At 40.0% G+C, this 6,000-nt stretch overlaps 1 protein-coding gene across 3 annotated transcripts in view; it reads right to left on the reverse strand.

Annotated features, from left to right (window-relative positions):
- LOC136875903 (neurotrimin) overlaps nt 1-5,740 on the reverse strand; it is a 964,285-nt gene extending 958,545 nt beyond the window's left edge. For 2 of the 3 annotated variants that reach the window (XM_067149532.2, XM_067149526.2), the window contains exon 1: nt 5,572-5,740. The gene's annotated coding sequence lies outside the window, so the exon portion shown is untranslated. The remainder of the gene's footprint in view (nt 1-5,571) is intronic. The other variant, XM_068228291.1, reaches the window with a different exon arrangement.
- Between the last annotated feature and the right edge of the window lie 260 nt (nt 5,741-6,000).

Genomic DNA, 6,000 nt, shown 5'->3' on the forward strand with positions numbered 1-6,000 from the left:
CCTCATTAAAGGCATTCAACCCCTTTTTCACACTTTTCCACCCTTCCTATTGGGATTTTCCGAAAACAAAAACTACGTGTCTCTTTATTTTTAAAGGAGACTCTAAATACCAATTTTTACATCTATAAACTTTAAAAGTTTTGAGATATAGATACACTCATTTTAAAAATTCACCCCCTTTGCACCCCCCCCCATTAATTGGATTTTCCAAAAACAAAAAAATTTGTGTTTCTTTATTTTTAAAAGAGATCAAATGTACCAATTTTCAGGTCTGTAATATCTTAAGTTTCTGAGATATAAGTATCCGCCTTAAAGGCATTCAACCCATTTTTCACCCCTTTTCACCCCTCCTTTTGGTATTTTCTGAAAACAAACAATACGTGTTTCTTATTTTTAAAGAAGATTCTAAATACCAATTTTTACATCTATAAACTTTTAAAGTTTCGAGATATAGATACACACATTTTAAAACTTCAACCCCCCTTTTCACCCCCTTAGCGAAGGAATATCCAAAAATCCTCTCTTAGCGAGCACCTAAATCTTAATATGAATCTATGCCCAAAATTTCATTTCTTTATGTCCAGTAGTTTTGGCTCGGCGATGATGAATCAGTCAGTCAGTCAGTCAGGACAAGTTATTTTATATATATGTAGATTACTACGTTCCATGAAATTCCACCCATCCATTCTCCCGTTATGCTGTAACAGGCAACGAAAAAACATCTTACTGAACATGACATGGACTATTATTTTTCCTGTGTATAAAAGTCAAACATCAAGTTAATATACAAAAAGAACAGAGAGAATGACTATTTTATATATCCTGTATATAGATTATTATTATTATTATTATTATTATTATTATTATTATTATTATTATTATTATTATTATTATTATTATTATTATTGGAAACAAGAAACCTTGACAGGTGGAAAGCAAACATCCCATATAAACATATTGGAAAATAAAATAAAAGTTGACAAGTTTGGAAAATTATGTAAAACGCAGGTGATGGCGCGAGATACTTAACCTAATCTGATTTCAGTCATGTCTTATGTCAGATAAGGGGCTGCCTGGCCGAGGCGGTAAAGGCGTGCTCGGTTCGCCCGGAAGGACGTGGATTCGAATCCCCGTCAGGAAGTCGTAAAATTTAAGAAACGAGATTTCCACTTCCGGAGGTACATATGGCCTTGAGGTTCACTCAGCCTACACCAAAAATTAGTACCAGGTTAATTCCTGGGGGAAAAGGCGGTCGGGCGTAAAGCTAACCACTTTACCCCATCACGTGCCGACGTTAACAATGGTGGAAGCCTTTACCTTCCACTCCTCCAAGGGCCTTCATGACCTGTACGGAGGTGACTTTGCTTGCTTTTGCTTATGTCAGATAAACAATGCTCACTTAAAGTCATGCGACAGGTTTTCATGCGGAAAGAATGCAGTCTAAATTAATGTTTTTGCAGAATTAAAGACTGGGACAGTATTCAATTCATTCTGCCGAAATATCATTCTAAAACCGTAATAATTCTAGACGACATGCTAAAGATCGTACGGAGAAGGAATGTAACTGGAAACGAAGCATGTAGTACTGCACGTGCAGAAATGAAACACAGTTCGTAATATATATATATTTCAATAGTTCTAAGAACGGAATGCAGAACGAAACGAGTAATATTGCAATATTGCTCTAACTCAAAAAGAAACAATGCTCCGGGCATTTCATTAATTTCGTCTAGAAACTAAATTTGGAACGAAGTATGTAAAATCTTTCTACCCGAAAATGAATCTAAGTTCAATTCGCACAGAACCTCTAAGATCATAACAGTCGGGGAAGAAACTAATGAACATAAGTTGTATTATCATTCCATTTAAGAAGACGCCACGTAAGATCTAGTATCATCCAGGTATGGAAACTTGATTAGCTTACTACAACCAACAATTCTGAAAAATATTGTTGTTACCACGGTTAAGGAACAACGTATATGCTCCGCTTGTACGAAAGGTGGTGTTCAGTATGAATATATAATCTATGTGGTAATAAGACAAAGAAATTACCGACCGACTCATTGGCTGGATAGTCAGCGTTGAGGCCTTCGGTTCAGAGGGTCCCGGGTTCGATTCCCGGCCGGGTGGATATTTTAATCGCCTCTGATTAATTCTTCTGGCCCAGGGACTGGGTGTTTGTGTTTGTCCCAACATCCTGTTCATATTCAGACGACATACTACACTATCAACCATCACAGAAACACGCAATGGTGATTACATCCCTACATATAGGGTTAACGTCGGGAAGGGCATCCGACCGTACAACAGGTCCAATCCACATTTGCGACAAAACTCGCACCCGAGACCCTGTATGTGTACGAAAATCGGTAGAAAAGGAAGAAGAAGACAAATAAATTACCGAAGCAAAAATTGGATCAACTTTTTCTTTTGTAAAATCAAGTGATCATAAATAAGTTTTATATGTCTGTCGGTCATGGCCAATCATCAATGGTGCTAGGTAACGTAGTGTCACATATTTAGCATTGCTGGTTTCAGATGACTGCTAGCCATAAGACATAGCCTGCACGGCTTCCAGGTAACATCATGTTACACATTTCGTATCGTTATTTTAAGATGACGTCCAGCCATAAGACATATTTATGTCAGTGATATCTGACAGCAGGGGCTGCCTAGCCGAGGCGGTAAAGGCTTGCTCGGTTCGCCCGGAAGGACGTGGGTTCGAGTCCCCATCAGGAAGTCGTAAAATTTAAGAAACGAGATTTCCACTTCCATAGGTGCATATGGCCCTGAGGTTCACTCAGCCTACACCAAAAATGAGTGCCTGGTTAATTTCTGGGGGCAAAGGCGGCCGGGCGTAGAGCTAACTACTCTACCCCATCACGTGCCGAGGTTAACAATTGTGGAAGCCTTCACCTTCCACTCCTCCAAGGGCCTTCATGGCCTGTACGGAGGTGACTTTGCTTTGCTTGATTCCTGACAGCATAAGTTAAGAGAGGGAAAGTAAATAATCGTACAACTAAGTAACGTCCACGGTTTTATAGACGGATTAAGTGATCATAGTAGATGTAGGGTAGAAAATGTGGAAAAAGGTTGTTTATCACTTTTAGATTATGGACGTTGTGAATAATTAATAACAAACCACCACCTTCCATGAACTTACACAGGGTGAATCTCCCCTCCATTGAAGAGAAAAGCAAGGATGTGATTCGGGAGGTAATAAGGAAGATAAGTCAAGGTATCTAGTCCAGTTCACTACCGTTTTATAGTACGTCTGTGTGGCGATACGTCAGTAAGCATCTGATGACGCTACAGCAACTGTCAGTCCGTGGTAACACTCATAGCATACGCAATGTAAGTATACGTGTGAATAGTGAGTGTGTATAAGACCCTTCCATTATTCCAATCTGCGAGCACACTGTTGATAAGTGCGCCTCATGTAACAAAGTCTACGATGAGGCGGGTGGGAAATAACGTCACGGCAGTTGCTTGAAGTGAATTCCATCGACACGCTAGAGACAACGCTACACGATGCGTGTTCCCGAACAAACAGCTGTAGTGTACTGGACCAAAGTTCTTGGTTTCTTCCCCTCCTTATTATCACCCCAGTCTCCTTCATTCGTTGGGTTCATAGCCTACAGGAAAGACCCGTCCTAAATGCAAGGAGGGGTAAAATCTAGTATTAAGTTTAAATTTAAGAGTTACGACATTGTGTCTTACAAATGAAGGGACAAACCACAGTCAGTGTACAGAAGTACTACATCTGTCGCCATGCCGAAGAACACAGATTCTACCACACAAAAGTATTTCCAGTATAATGCCTAGTGAGACACGTGCAGTAAGACTTAATTGGTACAAAACAGAACAAATAAATCTTGCTCACACTCAAATACATTGGACTGAACGTTTCGTTGAAAGCTACTGGGCAGGGGATATATAATAAACTGGGTTTTGACGTTTAACCGTATATGATGCCTGCCATTAGAGACGCAACAAGAAAGAGTAATGTGATACTGCCCCAGCTGATATTCCGATACTAAAAGTGTTTTACAGGAAGCATTAAATAGGCGCAGAAATATTGGTTTCTTACACTAACTATCTGCCAGAGTACCAATTCGTATCCTGATTATTTAGTAGTTAATGAGGAAGAGAAGTTCCTACAGCGAGATGCAATATAAGCCATAGTTTAACAGATGTGTGTGTATATACGGATATTTTTGATGAAGTCGTTTTGCTTCAGTAATAATTTCACTGAAATACGACATACTTTCTCTAGGATAATAATTATAATTTCGTGTGGCTATTTCTAGCCGAGTGCAGCACTTGTAAGGCAGACAATCTGATGAGAGTGGGCGGCATCTGCCATGTGTATTTAACTGCGTGTTATTGTGGTAGAGGATAGTATTATGCGTGGTGTGCGAGTTGCAGGGATGGTGGGGCCAGCACAAACACCAAGCCCCCGGGCCATTGGAATTAACCAATGAAGTATATAATCCCCGACCCGGCCGGGAATCGAACCCGCGACCTTCTGAACCGAAGGCCAGTATGCTCACCATTCATCCAACGAGTTTCTCGAGGATGGTAGGACCAGATTAAAATTAAATATGTATTAAAATGCATGCCTATATTATAAATAATTTACCTACTATCTTAGTTCACTAAACTTGTAGGCGGCGAACATACATTAAGAACACCAGCAGTGTATTTTCGCACTTTCTTTTGCGGACGGGAAAGGAAACATCTTGTTATGCTGATTAACATCAGCGAAATAGTGCTACATCCGTGAAAGGATTCATAATGTGTCCATTTATGTGTTTTATAATTATATTGTGAAATGAATATCCACGGCCTGTTTCCAGTCATTCGACCGGGTCAGGAATGGAATGAATGAAGCCCCAATCTAGCGGCGAGGATTGGAATTGTGCCGGCTGCCGAGGGCTGTCGTACTCCTCTGGGAGGATGATTAATGAATGACAGATGAAATGAAATGATATTGGAGAGAGTTGCTGGAATGAAATATGACAGGGGAAAACCGGAGTACCCGGAGAAAAATCTGTCCCGCCTCCCCTTTGTCCAGCACATAGAGTGACCGGGATTTGAACAACGGAACCCAGCAGTGAGAGGCCGGCGCGCTGCCGCCTGAGTCATGGAGGCTATATTGTGAAATATACTATGCAAATAAAGAAGTAGTAGGCCTATAGTTTGTAGTATATTTTTTAAACATTCTCGCTATCGGAAAATTAATAATACGGTCCTTAAACAAAGCACATGAGCAGTCATCCAACCATACAATGCAGATTAATGAAATTATGACACCTAAACTCAGTAATATTTAAATAACCAACACGTAGTGCATTGAGTACAGAAAGTATATACACTGGTCTTAGGGATTCCATGGGAAATTCTCATGCTTAGTCTACCCGTTACATAAACTGATTTTTTCGTTCAGCAGACACTCACCACAGCCAATGAAACTAATGCATTAACATCCGTGCATGGTTTACAATCATGCGCTTGAGAGCACATCGAAGAGAGGAGCCGCTGACCATTATGAGACTGAGTGCAACTTACCGTTTTGTTGCCCAAATTCTTGACACGGCAATTGAGGTACGCCGTCTTTCCCAGGAGCGCTGTCACGTTCTTCGACGCCACTTTGTCGAAGTAGGGTCCTGATCGAGCTCCTGTATTCTCGAGAGCGTTGTTGCTGGCATCCTTCTGTTTACTAGTGTCCCTCTGAGCGGCTCGCACTGGAAGAAAGAATATTATTACTTTCAGTGTTTCAAAACCGTATGGGCCACAATTGACTATACTTTATAGCATATGTATGTTACATAGTATTAATACAATATCACATTAATTGATTATGACATGAAAATTAATTGATAAGAAGTCTTGATTAACAGTAGAACATAACCTTCAAGAAGACTTGTATTCCTGATATCATGTGCACCATTAGATGGTATAAATCTTAATACAAATAGAAACGTTAATGTAATAATA

Source organism: Anabrus simplex, chromosome 1 (assembly GCF_040414725.1).
Source record: "Anabrus simplex isolate iqAnaSimp1 chromosome 1, ASM4041472v1, whole genome shotgun sequence".
NCBI lineage: Eukaryota > Metazoa > Arthropoda > Insecta > Orthoptera > Tettigoniidae > Anabrus > Anabrus simplex.